General features: G+C 40.3%; 1 long non-coding RNA gene across 1 annotated transcript in view; it reads left to right on the forward strand.

Annotated features, from left to right (window-relative positions):
- The first annotated feature begins 1,163 nt into the window (after positions 1-1,163).
- The window catches only part of LOC137657089 (uncharacterized), a 30,980-nt gene continuing 10,142 nt past the window's right edge, over positions 1,164-22,001 (forward strand). Inside the window, exons 1-2 of the long non-coding RNA XR_011047100.1 lie at positions 1,164-1,292; positions 4,996-5,142. This is a non-coding gene — a long non-coding RNA (uncharacterized lncRNA). The remainder of the gene's footprint in view (positions 1,293-4,995; positions 5,143-22,001) is intronic.

Here is a 22,001-nt window from a genome sequence, read left to right on the forward strand (position 1 = left end):
ACATTGCATACCAGATAAAATTTTAGGTCCAAACTGATGTTAACGGTTGATGAAAATTAACATTTATTCTTATGATAATGATTTATTGCAATGCTTCCGAATGACTAAAGCTTCTAATTTTAGACGTGAAGAAAATTTAGCAAGAAGAAATGTCTTGCGAATATAATTTGCGTTAATATCATTGCATTACAAATGTAATTTCACAAGATATATCCAGTTCTAAGATATAAATCTAAAATATCTTTGAATGTAAAAAAAAATAATAGTTTAACGTTGATAAGATTCCAAAATTTAATGTTTTAAAGTTTTCATAGTTTATATATGCAAAATCGTTTAATGTCACTGTTCATAGAATATTTAATTTTTTAGTTGTTCATTGTTTCTGTTGTAGTTTATTCTATCCTCGTTTCTCTTCCTCACTAGGCCATTTTCCCTGTTGGGCCCCCTAGGCTTATAGCATCTTGCTTTTCCAGTTAGGGTTGTAGCTTAGCTAATAATAATAATAATAATAATAATAATAATAATAATAATCAGCTTATATATTTCATTACGAAATCAGTCCGAAATGGCGCATGCGCTCGATGTCAATCGTCTCGTGGGGTGCAGTGTTGCCAGATATGGAGATTTATCCCTAGATTTTGGGATTTTGGGTGTCTGATGGGGATATTATGTGCAAATTTCTGTGAAGAAGAAACAAACCTAAGTACACCTTCATATTGTTGCAATTAGTTTGCTTACACTTATATGAAATAGTGAGTAATTTTTATGTTAGCAAAGCATAAAGGATGAGAAGAAAATATATTTTTGGAAATGTTTTTTTTTTTTTTTTGGATTGTTTTGGATTTTTTTTTATTTGTTTTGGAGATGTTTAGAATAACCCATCTGGCAACACTGGTGGCACAGAAATTGTCGTCTGCTACCTAGTGACGCAAGTCAGTGTTGCCAAATAATCAAATTTCACCAGCATTCTTTTTGAGCTATGATGAATATTTTTTTACCAGATATTATACATATATATGCTACACTATAAATAAAGCAAAAAATACGATTAAAAAGGGCGTTCTCATGTTTTTTTTATTTTCATTTAAGCTAATGAATATGTTGTATTTTCATTTTTCTCAGGGAAATCTGGAATCTAATAATCTGGTAACGCAAATTTGAGTAAACAATTGTAGCTGTCTGACTGTCAGTCTGTCACTTTGTCGCCATATGTAACCCAGTGAACGTACTGCATGTTGAATGTGTTCTTCGTTTAAAGGTGCATTTTTTCCCTCCCATTTATCGATGTTAAGGTAAGGTCGTATATTGAATTTTTATATAGTTATAACTTGAAGAATGTTTACTTTATCAGTCCGAGATTATACTTTTAAAAAGTACCTAACAGATGCTAAGGTCACTTCGAGAGTCTCTCACTTTACTAATGTAAGTGCAAACTTGTACCTTTAGAAATAGAAATCCCTTTAAATGCCGAAAAAAAGTAAGAGCATTTTTTTTCTGACCTAACGAGCCTATTACAATAATAGACCATCCACTCCCTTACTTCCTTCTTAGTTTAGGGTGCGTGTCTTTCACATATTCTGTAAGTTAAATTTGCAATATTATATATACATGAAATACATAGCTTAACCTTAACCTGCACTTTTTAAATGAATATACAACAAACTATATATGTATGAAAAAGAATACGGGCAGTCTAATGATCAATATGATTTAATATAGATCTATGGAAAATTACTAGATGAATATTAGACCAATTATTAGATAATATTTATAGTAACGTGTGAACCTTCCTAAATGCCAAATTCCCGTAAAGTCTTCTTTTTTTTTTTTTTTTCGTAACTATTAGGGCGCGTCCGCAATAGATAGTGCTGCTAAGGCGCCCATTTTTTTTTTTTTTCTTAATAGGTAGGCTTTCTTGTCTTTGCAGTTCCAACTTCCAGCTACCTTGGGTGTTGCTGGTTTCGCAGGGAAGTTTTGCCAAATAAGTTGGTGACATCGTTGTAAGGGAAGTCCCTCTTATATCATTGTCTGCTCGTTTATATGTTATTATTTCTTTGTAATGAATATGCTGGAAGATGCACAAAGTGTCAGGGACGATTACTATATAGAGGAAAAGCGTGAAATGTATCCATCTAAAGAGACGGACGAATATTGTTGCTAATTTTGTGTAAACAAAAAGAGGGTTACCCCTTGCCAGTCGTATATCCTATTCATTTGTGTGTACATTTATATATATTTTTTATGATTTTGCTGAAAGATGCTTAAAGGGTAATAGTTGCATTTTTGCATGAAACCAATCTTTTTCTGTTAGTATTCTTGTTTTATTGTGTTCTGGTGTTATCTTCCGCTAAAATATCTTTTTCTGATTACCACCACCCAACAGTAATTTGAGGAACTCTAGGTGGAATAATGAAAAGTAACGAATCGTGGAAGAAAATAACGGCAGAAATCAACAAAAAGACAAGAAAGCTAATAGAAAAAATTGTTTTTCATGTAATATTAGGGATAAAAACACTTACGAAAGCTCTCTTGGACACGTTTTCTATCGAACGTAAACTTCTCTAAATACTTGTAGATATGAGTATGTTGGTTAATGATTTAACACCATACTCAATTTTTTAATAAGGCTCATTTACACTGACTCGCAGCGGTGACCTATTAGCTCGGAAAAGTTTCCTGCTAGCTGATTGGTTAGAATGTTCTTGTCTGACCTATCAGCTAGCAGGAAATTTTTCCAAGCTAAAAGGTCACCGCTTGCTCGTTCGCCGAGTGGGCGAGTATTTTGTCATATCTTTAGTTTACACTTATCCTTTCTCTACAAGTATGGTGGTTAACTAACACTAATTATTCACATGCTGGTCTTTGCTCTGCCATCCTTTCTCTACAAGTATGGTGGTTAACTAACACTAATTATTCACATGCTGGTCTTTGCTCTGCCGTGGCTCATTTTGCTTGCAATTAAACATTACATCAGTTCTATGCTCTAGCAAGCGGTGCATATTGTGCTACGAGAGTTCGCCGAGTTTGCTAGTATTTTGTTGTATCAGTTTATACTGAGCTTTAAATCTATGTTGACTTGACTCGATAGTTGGAGTCGCAGTTAGTACCCAAAATTGCGAGTAAAAACTGGCTGGACCGATGGTTTGAGATGCCCCATTGCATCTTGCATGTTCGGTAAGGTCACTAGGTCCTGGCTGGGGGGGGGGGGGGGGTATGGCCACTCAATCCTGGATTGGTTGTGTGGCTAAATGTTGGATACAGTTTGGATACAATTTTGCAGCAACTCTATGATTAGGCTCAGATTTTATAAATACAGTATATAAAGAGAGGTACTGTATACTACTTATAGTATAGTACTCTCTCCGAACATCAGACTTAAGAACATACGACTTTATGTCCCTCCGTAAACTTGCAATGTTCTGGTTATTGATTTCAGGATTTTGAGGGTCCACAAAGTCTTTACTATGGTTTATCGACCAGTGCCGGTACCCGTATTCACTAATTTTTTTGTATGCGGCCCACTCTTCACCGACTACTGTATAAAGCTACTGGGCCGTATATATTTTTGAATAAGAGGTATTAATATTGTAATGTCTGTGGATTTTCAATTAGTGGCACTGCATAAAATAAGATATGCTCTTTTCCACCAAAAACCGACACACCAGGGATTTCTCTACCACGTCCGTATTTTCACTCGCCAAACATTGACTTTCCAATATCAACAAAAATGTCTGGTCCTCCAATTGGTGGCTGGTTATCAGCCAAATGTTCCGTTAACTAGGAGCAATAGCTCCTCTAATTAACACTGGCTTCAGGATCCCAATTTAGGTTCCTGATAACATCTGAGTACAGTACTGTAACTTTTCTGTAACCACATGTTCACGAAAAGGACTAACCTCTAAAGTTCAGAATTACACTTATCCTATAAAGTATTCTTATAATTACTCGCAGAGAATGTACAATGAATAAGTTTTTTACTTTTCGGTTTTCTAGCTTTAACGTGACACTGCCAATTTTGACGGTCAGGTCACAATGAACACGCTTTGTAACACTTTGGCTGAGTTATTTATGAAGGAAGGACACCGTGATTATGTAAAAAGTTTTAAAATTTCTTTATTTATTAAAAATAGTTTAATAGCTTCGTGTGGGGTAAAGTCACAACCTATACGAAGGGTCGCCATAACTGAACTAAAGACTCTGTCAGGCGCTCAGCCAAGGCAAGGCAGGCTTTATGATTTAAAAATGACCAGGCAACCATGGAGATGTATGACTAATATTTTCCATCAAGGACCAGTCAAATGGTGTGATTTATAATGTATTTACATTCTGATTGGCCAATTCATATTACAGATCAAGCAAAACACGAGAGAAAAGGCAATTTTTTTTCCTCACGCACCCACAGTGAGGTCAAGGATAAACACGCAGTTAAAATCCCGCCCAAATCTAATATCCAACAGTAATGCATTAAAAGAAACTACACTGTTTCCATTGGAGCACAGAGGTCAATGGCTGGAGCTACAGTGCATTCGCGCAAAAGTTATCACAGTGCGCAAAGGGGTGGAGTTTAATAGAATAGGAACAAACATGAGAAATAACAGGAGCTACTGTGAGTCACTGTGAAGATAAGCAAATGACTTGGCAAAAATATTTATTTACCGTAAGTTTAATTGATTTTTTTCTCATGTATTTGTGCTGATAATGTATTATTAAATTTTTTTTCATGTTCTACTAATCAAAAATATACGGTAAATAAAAAAATTGCTGGGTGGGATTCTAGCGTAATTATACCCATTTTCACCTAATCTTGTGTAAGTAATAGGAGTATTACATCATGGTAGTTGTATATTGTATGTATATCGTTATCCTGTGATTATTATTCATAGTCTGGGATTTTATTAAAGTTGTAGAATGCCTGGAGTTATTGAATCATTTAGGTAATGCTTGTTTAGATTACATGTCCACCCGCATATTGCTAATTGGCTCTCATCATTTCAGATAATGGCAGCCACTTTCCAGAAGTCACCGAGTGGGATGTTCACTATGGCCGCAGCTCCGGGTTAGAGGGACCAAATTTCATATATCCATTTCAAGAAAAAGTAAAAAGATAAGAGTAATATGGGTTTCACATCTCTGCTTTATAAAGTAAGTAATTAATGAGGTTTTTCTATTCTCCAACAGATATAATTGAACATTTTCCAATTAGGTTTTGTGTGATCATTATGTGGTCACCAATAATCAATATTGCTGTCTATTTGTAAGTAATATTCTATTATATCTGCAGATATTTACTGTACAGTATTATAGCAGAGATATTAAATTTAGTTTCCCTATCATCAACTAAATTACCTTTCTCCAATTGATTTTAGTATGTCTAGCCCTTACTTCTTTCTTCATCCTCCCCTCTCTTGGGGAAAGCAGCATCCTGGGTTCTCTGCATAGCTGACCTCAAACCTCTGCAGGTAAACCATGCTCCCTTGTGTTCCTAGTATTGAGATAATACTGTCGCGTCCCCCATACCCTGACGAGGTGGTATTGGGAACGTCCTAGCCTAGAATTCCATCTAAAGGACTTCAGGTCAACTTCCTAGGGCGAGTCACACTTCAACCCTCCACACACAAGCTTATGTAGGCCGCACGTTCCATACGAAGCAAGGAACTTGTGAGGTGCAGGGACACTTTTTCTCGACGTGCTACTCACTCGGTTTCTGAGTCCCCGGGTAAAAGCCAAAGCCAGTAAGGCCGGGACTTTCCTCCCTACCTAAGGGGTAAGTCACCCCATGTATATAGCATGGTTTGTATTTCGGTTACGGAACAAATGACAAATTCGGAGATAATTTGTATTTTTCCTAACCATACAAACCTTAGCTATTTACACATATTTGGCCGCCAGCCCTGTCCCTCAGAGCAAGTCCTACCTCTAAGTGAAGTGAAGCAGTTCACCGGTGTGTGAGTGGGGGAGGGGTAGCTAGCTACCACTCCCCCTACCCCCTTGCTAACTAGCGCGGGGGTAGTTAACCCTCGTTAAAGTTCTTATGGCTCGTCATTTCAGCTACGCCGAAAGTCAAACCCCATGTAAATAGCTAAGGTTTGTATGGTTAGGAAAAATACAAATTATCTCCGAATTTGTCATATTAAGTTAATACTGTCACGTCCCCATACCCTGACGAGGTGGTATTGGGAAAGTCCTAGCCTAAAGTTTTCCATCTAAAGAACTTCAAGTCAACTTCCTAGGACAAGTCACACACAATCCTTCACACACACAGCTTATGTAGGCCGCAGCCCTTGCATAGCAAGGTGCGAGAGAGGTGCAGGGACTCTTTATTGTTGAGTGCCAGTATGGCTGGGACTTTTCCACCCTTCCTAAGGGTTGAGTCACCCATATTAGATAGCGTGGTTTGTATTTCAGTTACGGAACAAATGACAAATTCGGAGATAATTTGTATTTTTCCTAACTATACAAACCTTAGCTATTTAATCAAACTTGCCCGCCAGCCCTATCCCCCGTGAAGTCCTACCTCTAAGCAAAGTGAGCTCAGCACACAGGTGTGTGAGGGGGGAGGGGTAGCAAGCTACCCCTCCCTACCCCCGCTAACTAGCGATGGAGGTAGTAAACCCTTGTTAAAATTCTAATGGCTTGTCTTTTCAGCTACGCCGAAAGTAATACCCATATTAAATAGCTAAGGTTTGTATAGTTAGGAAAAATACAAATTACAGTATCTCTGAATTTGTCATGTTTGTTCCTACGCGAGATACAATCCATAGTCATTTAAATGGTGTTTACTCTGTTGCTGATTGGCTACGACCTGAATTGAGGAAATCTTGGGATTCTGGTAACATTGTATGGTTTCTTTCATCCCACCCATGCTGGGTAGGAGCAGCCGAGTCTGCGAGACACTTCACTTTCTTCCTGATCACTGCTCCAATCTTATGCTGCTCGACCACTGTCTCTGCTACACTTCACCTTGTTCTTTGTGCTTTCTCTCTACTCGCTGCATATCTCATATCGAGTATTTCCTAAGTAAAGAAGAGAACCTGGCCTGGCATTAGAGATAATGTTTGTGGCACCTCCATGAGCCAAGTAGAGGTAGATCCCCATCCTTTGTACCCTTGGTGTAATGGTAAGCATTGCTTCTTTATTATTATTGTTATTACTATTATTATTATTATTGTTATTAGTCTTCTTCTTCTTCTTCTTCTTCTTCTTCTTCTTCTTCTTCTTCTTCTTCTTCTTCTTCTTCTTCTTCTTCTTCTTAGCTAAGCTACAGCCCCTAGTTGGAAAAGCAGGATGCTATATGCCCAATGGCTTCAACAGGGGAAAATAACCTAGTATTGAAAGTATATAAAATTAAATTAAAGTTTACCATTTTCATCGATAGTTGAACACCCTAATCTCTCTCTTCCTCTTTAAGAATAAGCGTAAATAAAGAAGTTTTGTCAAATAAGTCCATGACATCGCTCCTGCTACATGTAAATTTTCAAGGGATTGGTTGCACTCTCAATGGGACAAATAGAATAGTCTGAAAAAGAAGGCTCGGAGAAATCGCTCCCTCTCTGCTTGAAGCAAGCTGAAGCATTCCTGACTCCTGGCCTTTCTCTTTAAGATTTGTCCTTATCCGAGTTCTGAGAGGATCCCATACCCCAAGGAAACTGCCATTTTGTGCATGATTTTGTTTGTGTAGTCACCTACTGTAATTAGTGAGCATGAGATTACAGTACAGTATATAGTGTTATAGGTCCTTTGTCTTCAGCTCTTTTACAGCCAAAGCAATAGATGGCAACTTAATATGAACCCACGAGTGTGATTAACCTGGAAGATCATATTTTTGTTACAAATTTTACAGATCCGAGAGTTCTTTCCACGACAATGCAGGAACACTCCCCCGAGAGAATTTTAAAGGTACTACCAAAAATGTACACCACGCAGAGAGGTGACAGAACTGTCTATTTCACTAGGTACAAGAGTGATTTTTTTTTGGAATGTTACTATTTTCCTATCTGCTCTTATGATGATTCCAAGCTGTAACTCCTAGAAGTCTTACAGGAAAGCCTTCCCAAAAAAATAGGCAACTAGTGTAGCTTCTCTCCTAGGAATACATGTACCACTGATTTTTCAGATTTCGATTATTAAGAAAGACCTCACCAGGAATTATAGACATGGTCGTGTCTTCCTAATGCAAGTGCAACGTTAGCTCTTTACCCACAGGCTCACAAACGTGTTGCCTGTTCAATTTCAGGTAAGTGTACTTTTCAAATTAATAAACCAGAAAATGCACAAACAAATAATTGTGTGCCTTTGACACACGTCGAGTAGATACTTCAGCAGAATGCACCGCCTTTGTCACCCATCAAGTAGACGCATCAGCCGAATGAAATGCCTTTTGTCACCCATCAAGTAGACACATCAGAGGAATGCATTGCCTTTGTCACCCATTAAGTACTGTAGGTGTATCGGCAGAACGCACCACCATCCCATCTTGCTCCAAGCAAGCTACGAGGCAGTCATCTCGCAAATAATAAAATCTCCTATTGACGTCATGGGAATAAGCATTCCACCCTCTATGAGACTTAACTTACACCCTTTCAGGTCCATCCAGAAATGGTAATACAAAATTAACTAATACCCGTCTTGTCCCTAGATCAGTTAAAGATAACTATGGGCAATTTTAAATCTAAGCCAAGATTAGCACAAAGTTTTGTGTAGGAAATGGGAAGCAGAACCATCCCTGCCATTTCCTCATATCAGAACAGCATTAAATTTTAGAGATGGTCCTTCATATAAGAGACTGAGATCAGACTCTCCTACATATTTTTTGGCAAAGAGATACACTATACTAAAGACAATGTGCTAAACACCAGATCAGTTATTTTCTTCCCCACAGGCTTCTAGTTCAGAGGAGAGTAAACCTTTTCTCCTTTCTCCCTTATGTTATGTCCACGAGTCTCTCAATCATTTTAGCCAAAATTCTCTCGTTGTGTGTCTATCGCTTCATTTAGTTCTACAGAATCCAGATGAGAACAAAAGTATTTCAGTCATGAATGAAAATAGAGATGCAGGTCCGACTATGATTATGATCGAAGACTCTCCTAGATAAATTCCAAAGTCGGGAAATGCTTCCTGAGTTTCCCCCTTGGAGGTTCCAACATCAGGTTCTGGAGAGGCCTCCCACTTTTTGAAAATCGTGAGCCTAATTAGGCGCATACGTGGTCTTGGTGAACCGCCAAGTTCCCAACCCTAAAGTACGTGTTATGCTATTGACAGGATCTTTCCATAACGTCTTGAGTACACGCTCGAAATTCGATATACCACAGTCCAGTCAAGCAAGAGACACTTGGACCCATTGAACAGCGAGTGTTTGCTTCAAAGAACTCTTTGAGATAGTCGATCCTCAAAAACGATTCCGCCTACTTTATCAAAAAAATAAAAATAAAAAAAAAAAAAATTCATATGAACACTGGGTAAACTCAAGCCCCCCTTCTGATTGACCTGGATGTTGCAAATCTGCCTCTAGGAATGTTGGCAGAGAAATTTCCCCATCTTCTATCATTATTTTCTCCTCTTGAATTGCAGAATGTGGAAATTGACGATGTCAGCCTTACAAACATGCTCTTGCCTAGACCACTGTCCAGGAGCCTTATCATATTTTGCCATGTCAGAGAACCTCAAGGATACTTAAATTAAAAAAACAGTATGAAGAATTGGTATGTTCAGTGGTGAAAGACATGGAGTTTGTTCTTCACCAAACTTCTTCCATTTGGGGTACTTGCATCCTCAAGGGGAGAGATGTACCACTTGTCGAAAGTTCCGTACAAGTGACACAGAAGGGGCTCTGTACTCGATATCATAAGCCATCCTAACCTTTTTTTCCCTGCAGAAGTGGAAAAGTTGGAAGACTAGCCAATCTTTTTTTCTTCAAGAAGGGCAGCATGTTCAAGTTTTACAACTCCTCAAGCTCCTAAACCATGTCCTCTCAAACAGGTACCACAACAAAGGCTGCCAATTCCTCTTTCAGGAGACAAGATAAAGCAACTTCTTTTTGTCGTAGAGGGCATCCCTCTAACTGAAGAGGTATGGGTCATGGAGGTTCTAGTTAAGGAAATTATGTCTCCCAACTAACTGGAAGTTGTGTGATGCATGGAAAGTTGCTAGATGAGGTGGCAGTTCTTTGAGGCAGATCCATGGGTATTGGAAGATCTGTTTGAGGTATCTCGAGATGAATGGTTAGAGGTTGTCTTAGATAGGTCTCCAGGTTTCTTCAAGATGGACACACCAAGTACAGTAACTCAAGCCGTTGTAAAGAACGACTTTCTGCTTACCATAGACCTGAAGGATGGTTACTTCCAAGTACCCGTCCATCCAAGGTCAATGAGGTGCTTCCGTTTCCTCTTTAAAAGGAGAGTATTCCAGTTCATGGTCCTATGCTTTGGCCTGTCCACAGAACTGCAAGTGTTTCACTTGCCTGTTCACTCGTGTTTTCTCATGGTCACTTTTCAGTACCCTTTGGGAGGATGTATCTTTGTTCTTTACAATGGACACTGAAGAGCCCATGGTTGCAGATACCAGATCACTCATTGGCTCTTTTGAAGATTCCCTGAGAATTGAAGACAGACCTCTTGTGGTGGGTAAAGCAGAAGAATCTGTTAACTGGATCTCCCCTACAAGTACATACATACATACATACATACATATACCAAGGCACTTCCCCCAATTTTGGGGGTTAGCCGACATCAACAAATGAAACAAAACAAAAGAGGGGACCTCTACTCTCTACGTTCCTCCCAGCCTAACAAGGGACTCAACCAAGTTCAGCTGGTACTGCTAGGGTGCCACAGCCCACCCTCCCACATTATCCACCAAAGATGAAGCCTCATAATGCTGAATCCCCTACTGCTGTTACCTCCGCGGTCATCTAAGGCATCGGAGGAAGCAGTACCAACTACAAATTTTTTTTTTTTTTTTCAGATGCTTCTCCCCCATCTCAGGAAGGAACTACATAAATTACCTGGAGTTGAAGGCAGTGTATCTAGCATTACTCCACTTTTCAGAGACAATCATAAGTTATCTTGGTATAGTGTTAAGTGACAACACCACTGTAGATATTTACATCAACAACTGGGTCTAATAAGTATCGTTCACTTTTGAGCACTGTTCGTTATGGAAGACAACCATAATAGCCGACAATCTGAGCCGACTAGAGAGGATAATTAGTTCAGAATGGTATTTGAATCCTCAAGTGGTGACAAGTTGCATGACTTTATGGGGTTCCGCCAATTATAAGCATGTTTGCCACACATCATAACAACAAACTCTGTGTATTGTTCCCCAGTTCCAGAACCAGCTGCAGTGGTGGAGGATGCATTCCAACATCCGTGGGACAGAATGGACGTTTGTCTTCCCCCAATTTACCTGATCCATCTGATGCTGAACAATATCAGATCATCGAAAGACCTAAGGGTGACGCTAGTTGTACCAAAGTGGCCTAACGTGGAGTGGCATTTTTAGATCTTCTAGATCTTTTTTTGGGAAGTTCCAGAGTGGTCAAACCTTCTAAGTCAGTTTCATGTGAAAAACTTAAAAAAAAAGTTTTACGAAGCAGCTCGCTGCCTAACTTTTCACGGCTGGAGGTTATCCAGCACTACCTTCAAAAGAAAGTCTTTTTGAGACAGACTGCAAAACAACTTTCTGGTTAGGCTACCTCTGGAAGTACTTCACAGCAGTCTACCAAAAAAAAAAGCCACATTTCTGGGATTTCTTATTGGTGTCAGAGAAGGGATATTACTCTCAAGGCTACTACAGTATTCTACTGATTGTTTACGTTTTAGTTCTTTAACAGAGAAACTTCTTTCAATCACTATGATGAAAGGCTATCACTTCACCTTAGGCCAAGTTTTCAAGCCGAAGGAAAATAGTCTCTCCTCCTGGGAACTCTTAGTACTGTAGTGATAAAGAGCTTTGCACAGTCCTCCCCATCTCAAGATCTTAAACCCCCTCCTTGTAGTTCTAACGTCCCTTAAAATGGCTTAAAGTGACATCAGAAACGTAGAAGCAGTGAGTTCTTTATAAATTTTCCCAAGATTCCCGGAAGTAATGAGAGATGATGTTGGTTAAAGATTGTGGAGAAGAGTTTAGAGAATTCAATGTCAATGAAATGCCATTTATATATTCTGTACTTTGAAGTTCAAATACAGTTTACTCCAAATTTTATTGGTCCTGTGAGGCAACATTAAACTTGATAGTTCTCACACCTGGTGGCTTTTGGGATGTGGCAGCAGTTTCTAAAATAACTCGAGACCTAAATATCAATAATGCTATTGAAGTAGTGAAGGGAAAACTAGCACTTCTTCGCAGTCAACATAGCTGAGAAATACGGCTAATTAACAAGTAAAATAATTCATTTCTTAGAACTTCATAGGTCTCTGCAAGTTCTGGTTATATTTTTACAAAAACCCTGGTCGGAAATCCTTGCATATTGAAGTGCTGTATGGTTGAATCCTGTTGATAGGTTAAGTAACGTTGCTTTCAGCAGAAATACTTTCATATTAGTATCAATCCTGTTTAGAGATTGTTTCTAGAAAATATTGTACAACATGTTTAGATCCATTCTCATGTAAGTACCAAATCTGTTTTGGATTCGCTTTTCAACTCTTGAAATACCATACTGTAGCATGACTACCTAAATTTTCTTGTCTTTGCAGCCACTCTTTTCACCAAATTTTCTTATTCATCCTTTTTTTTTTTTTGTAATTTTAGCATGCATAGCAATAACAATACTTGAGAATTTTCTTTTTGCGAGAATGACTATCCATTTTCTCGTTGCTTGTACACCAATCACTCTTACTGCTCCCACAAGGCTTTCACTACTCAACTGTCATTGTTTGCATGCATACAAAAAGACCTTTGGCAAACTTTTTTTTGATGAGAACTAAATTTCACTGAACAATGTTCAGTCATGTGGACGGAGTCCTAGGAGCCTTTTCATTAAGCTTCAGAGCAAGACCTTACCCTCAAGATAATCATCTTCTATCTTTAGCCTCTTCAAAAAGAGCAAGTGAATTACATGGCCTCTCGTATCTTGTTTCACATTCCAGAGGATCGAAAGATATGTTGCTATCTTCTGTTTCGGATTCCATTGATGATAATAGTTTTGACTCCTCATCTTGGCAATCAAGGAGGTAACTAGTGATCTGGACAGCCTGTTAGTTCTGTAAAAGCGTTCAATCGTCATCTTAAAAACAACTGCTACCTTATGACCATCCATCCCTAAGTTGTTTATTAGCACAAGTCGAAACAAAAAGAGAATAACCAAAAATACCATGCCCTTCTGGTTATGAGAAGTCATACTGAAAGCTTGTAAATATTTAGAAATGCTGCTGGGTGCTCCTCCTGAAGCTCATGATGTATGTGGTGTTGCCGCAATCTTAGCATTCCGCAATACCCCTTAAAGTTGGTGTGTGGAAGAGAGAAACCACTTTCCCTGCACATTATTTAAAAGACTGCTCCCACACATCACTAGACACTTTCTCCTTGGCCCCAGTAGCAGCTGCACAACAGATAGTCTGAGAGTTATGCCTTTTCAGGACAGCTAACATAGTTGCAATGACTAGTTATTCTTCGTATACTGAAATTGTGTACGAGACGTCTCAAGAGTTAAATGAATTATTTTTTTCTTTTTCTCTTCTGAAGGTCTCTTCTTGGGGAGTATATACATAGAAGACCACTTGTGTATGTAAGAATATCTGTGTGACTTATTTTGATTTATAAATTTTAACATCGTAAAATTCAAAGAAACAGCTGGTTCATATACAGTACTTTTCTTTTGAGACTAACATCTCGACCTTACTTGTCTTGTGAACCAGTTAGAGATTGTCATTATTATTACGTATCATCATCATCATCCTGTGGGTAAAGGGTCTAGCAGACTTTATCTTTCACTGAGACTTACTAGTCCCCTAAGTAAGACTCTATTTAAATGGCAATGGTTTGTATCTTGTGTAGGAACAAACTACACACTTTTTAAAAATAGATTTTTTTTTCCTAATAATATAAACCGGAGTCACTTAATATGAATTTCCCTCCTCATCCGAGCCCCTCCAGTCTTGATCATGAGTAAGTGAAGCCAGTCTTGCTGACCCATATAATGTTACCAGAATCCCGAATTTCCTTAATTCTGGTTGTAGCCAAACGGCAACGGAGTAAACAATATTTTGAATTACATTACTAAGGTTTGTACAGCTATGAAGAATAAAAAAATTTTAAAATGTGTTTTTCAATATTAAACTTAGCCGGTGATCATATAAGCTGCAACTCTGTTGCTCGACAGAAAAACCTACGGTCAAAATACGCCAGCGATCGCTATGCAGGTGGGGGTGTACATCAACAGCGCCATCTGTCGAGCAGGTACTTAGTACTCCAAGTCAACAAAGAACCAATTTTCTCTCTGTCGGGCTAACCGGCAAGACCTACTAATACGCTGTTACTAACTGGATTTGTTTTCACAACTATTTGGTGAAGTACACTATTCTAGTTTTGAGCTTTCGCTATGCAGGTGTGTTTTATCTTCATCTCAAAACTTGAACTCGTTTTGGATAGATTTAATTATGGTGACAAAGAGAGTATGGACTCTCTTTCACTTTTAAATGGCCGACCCTTCCCTTAGACGGAAGTGTGTTTAGGTTTTTAGTAATTTTGCTTAACACGTTATAGATCTATATATTTTATCTCTCCGCCTTTATTAGGCCTCTTCGATTAACTTTCCATTTATTATAAACATATAAAAATAAATTTTTATGTTTTGTTTATATGCGACCTTTCCTGATAGTAGGCGGTCCTAACTTGGAACCGAAGTTAATCAACGTTGAGCCCGTTATATCGTATTTAGCCTTTAAAGAATTTAAAACTTTTTAAATTTAATGTTTTATGAAAGAATTTCTTTGATAGTCTTCGTACTGTTTTCAAAGATGAACTAACGTTTAGTTTTTTAGACTACGCAGTTGTTGACGTTCAGGACGTTCAACATGCGCTCTATCGTTACGATAGAGAGTATCACGGTTTCACTTTGCAGTAAGAGTAAATCGATTCTGACGTTTCGTTCATTCTTTCTTAGCTTAAATGTTTTAAATTCTAAATTAAAGGAACTTTTTATTTGGAAAACCTTTCAGTTTGTTCCTTTAGTCAAATAACATGTTTTTTTGACGATATATAATTGGGCTCTTCTCTTAGGTGCGAAATCAAGAGAGAAAGGGAGATAGAGACGGAGGGAGAGAGAGGAGAGATAGAGACGGAGGGAGAGAGAGGAGAGAAAACGTTCCGTTCAAGCGGGTAACGTTGTTCTCGTGTTACTCTCGTCCCTAGTCGCTGTACGGGGAAGAAGGTAAAACGTTTCTAGGGTTTTATTCTTGTCCCCAGGCTATGTGCGGTGAGAGATTGTAAACATAGTTTATTTGAACTAGTGTTTAGTCTCTTTCCCAGCCACTGAATTTTTTATCTTTATATATGTTTTCTGTTTTTTGCTAGTATTATTGAGCTGCATTATAAGACTGTTTTCGCAATTACTACCTTTGAATGAAGGGTAGAATTGCGTGTTTCAGGTAGAAATCAGTAAAAGTTTCGATTTCAGTGAAATAAGTGCAAAACAGAAAATCGAAGTGATAAAGTGATATGCGCAAAGTGTTACAGTGTTGCGTCCGAGGGTTCGTCTGTTCGTGCCTGTCGTTCACCTAGTCCGGGACCTCTTGCAAGCTCCCAAGCCCAGGGGAGAAGTAATGTCGAACGACTTATGGGTTCGTCAGGCCTTGATCAACTAACAGACGTTTCCCTCCGTGGTTTCGGGCGTATCTACCCAAGATCGCCCCACCCACACAAAGACGAGAGAGCCCAATTATTTCTCGTCTGCGGAAGGTTTCTCGTAAGAAACCATGGACCAAGGTCTCGCAGCTTATTAAGCGCAAGTCGGTCCCTTCCGCGCAAGTCCAACGGCCCAGTTGTAGCCACTGGGTCAGTTCGGACTCGCTGCAGTCTTCCGATGACTGCTCACCTCCTAAGAGAGGCAAAGCGGTACCGCATCAGGCAGTCACACCGTCTGTTGCCGCACCTGCTCCTGTAGACCCTAAGTGGTCTTTGCTGCAGACCATGCAGTCTCGGTTAACGTCATTGATGCGGGACTTTCGTGCGGAGAAGGTTGACACTGCACCAACCTCTAGCCTACAACCAACACGGTTGTGCGTCCTGTGGACGCTGAGGCAACCTTCTGCCGCACTCCAGCTGAGAGAGTCCCGCCACCCATGCGTTCCAGTTTACCCTGCCAGCCGCATGTTGACGTTCAGTAACGCACGGAACCTTCCGTTGACGTTCGCGAGGTACAACAACAGTCTAAGTTGTTTTGTTTTGACGCGGTGCGTCAACCTCCGCATTCTAGAGTTGTTTTGACTGCTCAGTATAGACAGTCAAAGCAGTCTCGAGTGAACACTGTATGTCCTCACGCACCTGTTGTGGTTGACAGTTCAGTTGTTGACAGTTCACAGACTGTCAAGCAGTTACATGACGTTGCCTTCTGGTCTGCTACTAATGCACCAGTGCTGTATGTCCTCACGCACCTGTTGTGGTTGACAGTTCAGTTGTTGACAGTTCAGTTGTTGACAGTTCACAGACTGTCAAGCAGTTACATGACGTTGCCTTCTGGTCTGCTACTAATGCACCAGTGAGAGACTCAATGAGATAACCTAACTTTTATCGGACAAGGTTCCTGTAGATGAGAAGTGCTGTTCTCCCTCCTACTGATATTCCCTTGAGGACTCTGTCATTTGGAGAGGAGCCTTAAGCTGCTTAGCCTCCTATGGACTTTAATTAAATCATGATGATTTTTTAAGGATCTTCGTCCGGATCTTGTAACTGCTGCTCCTCGTTCGCCTAACGTCAGCCCTTACCCTAGGCCTAGCTACTTCGAAGCCGTTGTTTTTAAGCTAGTGCTCTCTCGCTCTCCTAGAGCGTTATGTTGGCTAGGCGACTGGTTTTTGCACCAGGAGGAGTTTTAGGGATTCAGCCTTTGATTTCCCTTCTTTTAAACTGGCTTATAGAGCGAGAGTCTGATAGGACACGAGAGAAGTTCTCGGCTTGGGAGTTCATGCCTCTGCCCAGATAGACTTCTCAATTCTGGTAGACTCGCCCTGGCGCCTAGCCAGGAGACGCTCCAAGTTGTTTACAGGTCAACTTCTCACTTTTGTCGAGCCTTTGAAGTTTTGCTGTACTATTATGTCACACATAACAAGGCTTTCAGGGATGGTAAATGGTTCCGCCGCAGTCGCTAACCCCGTCTGTTGCCACACCTGCTCCCGTAGACCCTAAATGGGCTTTGCTGCAAGACATGCAGTCCAAGCTTGCGTCCTTGATAGAGGACTTAAATGCAAAGAACCTTCTGGCCAACAACCTTAAGAACCTTCTGGCCAACAACCTTCCAACCGGTTGGTTGTGCGCCCTGTTGACGCTGAGGTAACCTACTCGCGTCTGCCAGTTGAGGTGGTTCCTCCTTCTGGCCAACAACCTTCCAACCAGTTGGTTGTGCGCCCTGTTGACGCTGAGGTAACCTACTCGCGTCTGCCAGTTGAGGTGGTTCCTCCTTCTGGCCAACAACCTTCCAACCGGTCGGTTGTGCGCCCTGTTGCCGCTGAGGTAACCTACTCGCGTCTGCCAGTTGAGGTGGTTCCTCCACCGATGCGACCCAGTGTGGGTTGCCAGTCGCACGTTGACGTTAAGCGACGCTCGGAGGTGGTTGTTGACGTTCAGGACGTTCAACAACCAGCAGAGGTGTCTTGTTGTGACGCAGTGCGTCAACCTCAGCAACCCGGTAGGGTGTTGACTGCACAACCCAGACAGTCTAGACAGTTTCGGGTTGACGCTGTACTTCCTCGCGCACCCATGGTTGTTGACAGTTCACAGACTGTGCACAGTGCCATGATATTGCGTCCGGCTCCGTCACGCATCCACCAGTGCGACCGGATTCAGCGAGTCAGACGTTGCCCACTCCGTTGCCGTTTCCTCATCAGTTTCGTATGAGGAACCCTCTGATGAGGACGTTGCTGAACAAGACGATCAGCCCCCAGCCCTGCTATCCATCCAGAAGATGCTGAAGAAGGAACGCTGCCCAGTCAGGCTGTGGATGAGTCTGGTAGGGACACTGTCATCCGTGGATCATTTTGTCACTAGGAAGACTACACCTCCGTCCTCTTCTATACCATCTAGCTTTTCACGGGAAATAGGACAAGACGCTAGAAGCGGTCTCGATCCCGGTTTCCGGGAAGATAAAGTCTTGTCTGACTTGGTGAAAGGACTATATCAACCTTAGAGAGGGTCTTCCCCTGACTGTTCAGACTCCCAACCACGTTCTCTTCTCGGACGCATCGGACGTAGGCTGGGGTGCGACATTAGACGGTAGGGAATGCTCGGGATTATGGAACTCGAGTCAAAGGACAATGCATTTCAACTGCAAGGAGCTACTGGCAGTACGTCTGACCTGGAAAAGCTTCAGTTCTCTCCTTCAAGGCAAAGTGGTGGAGGTGAACTCGGACAACACCACGGCTTTGGCGTACATCTCCAAGCAAGGAGGGACCTACTTTCTGACATTGTACGAGATCGCAAGGGACCTCCTCACCTGGTCAAAAGGTCTAGACATATCACTAGTAACGAGGTTCATCCAAGGCAACTTGAATGTCATGGCAGATTGTCTCAGTCGGAAGGGACAAATAATTCCAACAGAATGGACCCTCCACAAGGATGTATGCAAGAGACTTTGGGCCACCTGGGGCCAGCCAACCATAGATCTCTTCACAACCTCGATGACCAAGAGGCTCCCAATATTTTGCTCACCAATCCCGGACCCAGCAGCAGTTCATATAGATGCCTTTCTACTAGATTGGTCACATCTAGATTTTTATGCATTCCCTCCGTTCAAGATTGTCAACAAGGTACTGCAGAAGTTCGCCTCTCACGAAGGGACAAGGTTGACTCTAGTTGCTTCCCTCTGGCCCGCGAGAGAATGGCTCACCGAGGTACTTCGATGGCTAGTAGACGTTCCCAGAACACTTCCCCTAAGGGTGGACCTTCTACGTCAGCCACGCATAAAGAAGGTACACCAAGGCCTCCACGCTCTTCGTCTGACTGCCTTCAGACTATCGAAAGACTCTCGAGAGCTAGAGGCTTTTTGAAGGAGGCAGCCAGAGCGATTGCTAGAGCAAGGAGAACATCCACCCTTAGAGTCTACCAATCGAAGTGGGAAATCTTCCGAAACTGGTGCTAGTCAGTATCCGTATCCTCGACCAGTACCTCTGTAACTCAAATAGCTGACTTTCCCTTATATCTGAGGAAAGAACGATCTCTTTCAGCTCCCACTATCAAGGGTTACAGAAGCATGTTGGCATCAGTCTTCCGTCACAGAGGCTTAGATCTTTCCAACAATAAAGATCTACAGGACCTCCTTAAGTCTTTTGAGACCACGAAGGAGCGTCGTTTGGTTACACCTGGTTGGAATTTAGACGTGGTACTAAGATTCCTTATGTCAGACAGGTTCGAACCGCTACAATCAGCCTCCCTGAAAGATCTCACCTTAAAGACTTTTCCTGATATGCTTAGCCACAGCTAAAAGAGTCAGTGAGATTCATGCCTTCAGCAAGAACATCGGATTCTCATCCGAAACGGCTACATGTTCTACAACTTGGTTTTCTAGCCAAACACGAGCTGCCTTCTCGGCCTTGACCAATATCGTTCGATATTCCAAACTTATCGTATGGTTGGAAATGAACTAGAAAGAGTCTTATGTCCTGTAAGAGCTCTTAAGTTCTATTTTAAAAACCTTTACGAGGCCCGTCTGAAGCTTTATGGTGTTCAGTTAAGAATCCATCTTTGCCTATGTCAAAGAATGCTTTATCCTATTTTATCAGACTGTTAATACGAGAAGCTCATTTCCATCTGAATGAGGAAGACCAAGCTTTGCTGAAGGTAAGGACACACGAAGTTAGAGCTGTCGCAACTTCCGTGGCCTTTAAACAAAATAGATCTCTGCAAAGTATAATCGACGCAACCTATTGGAAAAGCAAATCAGTGTTCGCGTCTTTTTATCTTAAGAATGTCCAGTCTCTTTACGAGAACTGCTACACTCTGGGACCATTCGTAGCAACGAATGCAGTAGTGGGTGAGGGCTCAACCACTACAATTCCCTAATTCCATAACCTTTTTAATCTTTCTCTGGAAATGTTTTATTATTGTTTTTGGGTTGTCCGGAAGGCTAAGAAGCCTTTCGCATCCTACTTGATTTGGCGGGTGGTCAAAGTCATTTCTTGAGAAGCGCCTAGATTAGAGGTTTTGATGAGGTCCTGTTGTATGGGTTGCAACCCTTGATACTTCAGATCCTAGGGGTCGCTCAGCATCCTAAGAGGATCGCGAGGCTCCGTAAGGAAGACGTACTTAAAAAGGCAGAGTAATTGTTCAAGTCGACTTCCTTACCAGGTACTTATTTATTTTATGTTTGTTATTTTGAATAACTGCTAAAATGAAATACAAAATACTTAGCTCATAATAATGTCAACATGTAATGCTGGTCTCTACCCACCCCCCTGGGTGTGAATCAGCTTATATGATCACCGGCTAAGTTTAATATTGAAAAATGTTATTTTCATTAATAAAATAAATTTTTGAATATACTTAGCCGGTGATCATATATTAAAGGACCCTCCCTTCCTCCCCAATAGAGACCCAGTGGACAGAGGAGAAAATTGGTTCTTTGTTGACTTGGAGTACTAAGTACCTGCTCGACAGATGGCGCTGTTGATGTACACCCCCACCTGCATAGCGATCGCTGGCGTATTTTGACCGTAGGTTTTTCTGTTGAGCAACAGAGTTGCAGCTTATATGATCACCGGGTAAGTATATTCAAAAATTTATTTTATTAATGAAAATAACATATTTTTTGTAGTTTTTAAAAGAGCAAGTTCATTGCATATCCCCCCCCCTTTTTTATATATATATATATATATATATATATATATATATATATATATATATATATATATATATATATATATATATATATATATATAAATTTATACAAAATATTGGTTTGATATAATTACAGTTTAAACTTGTTTGGTAGTGAAACCAGATAAGAGGAGATTTTAAATATTAAACTCTTGTATGGGTACAGTATCCTTAAAAATCTATTCATAATTTTTTAATCAATATAAGTATGTCACCAGTAAATAAGACATGCCATTTTAAAGTAACTTGCCAAGTGTCACTAAATGTGTCAAATGATGCATATAATTGCTGTATTTGTAAAAAGTAAAATTTATCAGGATTTATGAAAAATTTTCAAGCATTTATCTAATCAGTGCTTTATAAATCATATTTTTTAAGGAAAATATAACTATACTCTTGGGGTCGAAGAAGAAGAGTCGATGACGATTCATTGTTTATTAATCAGATACCCAGATTACAAGTGCCTGCAACAGGCTCCGCACATCTTTATAAATGCGCGGGAAAACATATCGTACACACGGATCCCACATGCCCCTCCAAGATTGACATGTAATAATTACAACAATTACACTGCAATCTGATAATTATCAAATGGGGTAAATCAGTAACAAAACAGATAGGATGCACAATGTAGCATCTAGCTACACAAAAATAATCAGAGTAAATAAATCAATAATCGCTTAATAAAAATGGGTCGAATTGGCATAATAGAAATGGATCAACTGCATACTGCAAACATAGCCATACAAGAAAAAAATTAAAACATTCACAGAACAAAGCAATGTGAGCAACACTATCAGATGTATAGTATAGCATGAATTTTCAATAATTCTTTAAAAAAAAAAAAATCCATAATAACACGTGGACAAGGAAATCTATTTATAGGCTAGCAGTACACAAAAGCAATGACAATTACATATTATTTAACAAATTCAGTGAGCCAGCCAGGTTCTTTCCTGGAGCGTTGCGGTCTCGTAGCACGG

Source organism: Palaemon carinicauda, chromosome 18, assembly GCF_036898095.1.
Source record: "Palaemon carinicauda isolate YSFRI2023 chromosome 18, ASM3689809v2, whole genome shotgun sequence".
In the NCBI taxonomy this organism is placed as follows: domain Eukaryota; kingdom Metazoa; phylum Arthropoda; class Malacostraca; order Decapoda; family Palaemonidae; genus Palaemon; species Palaemon carinicauda.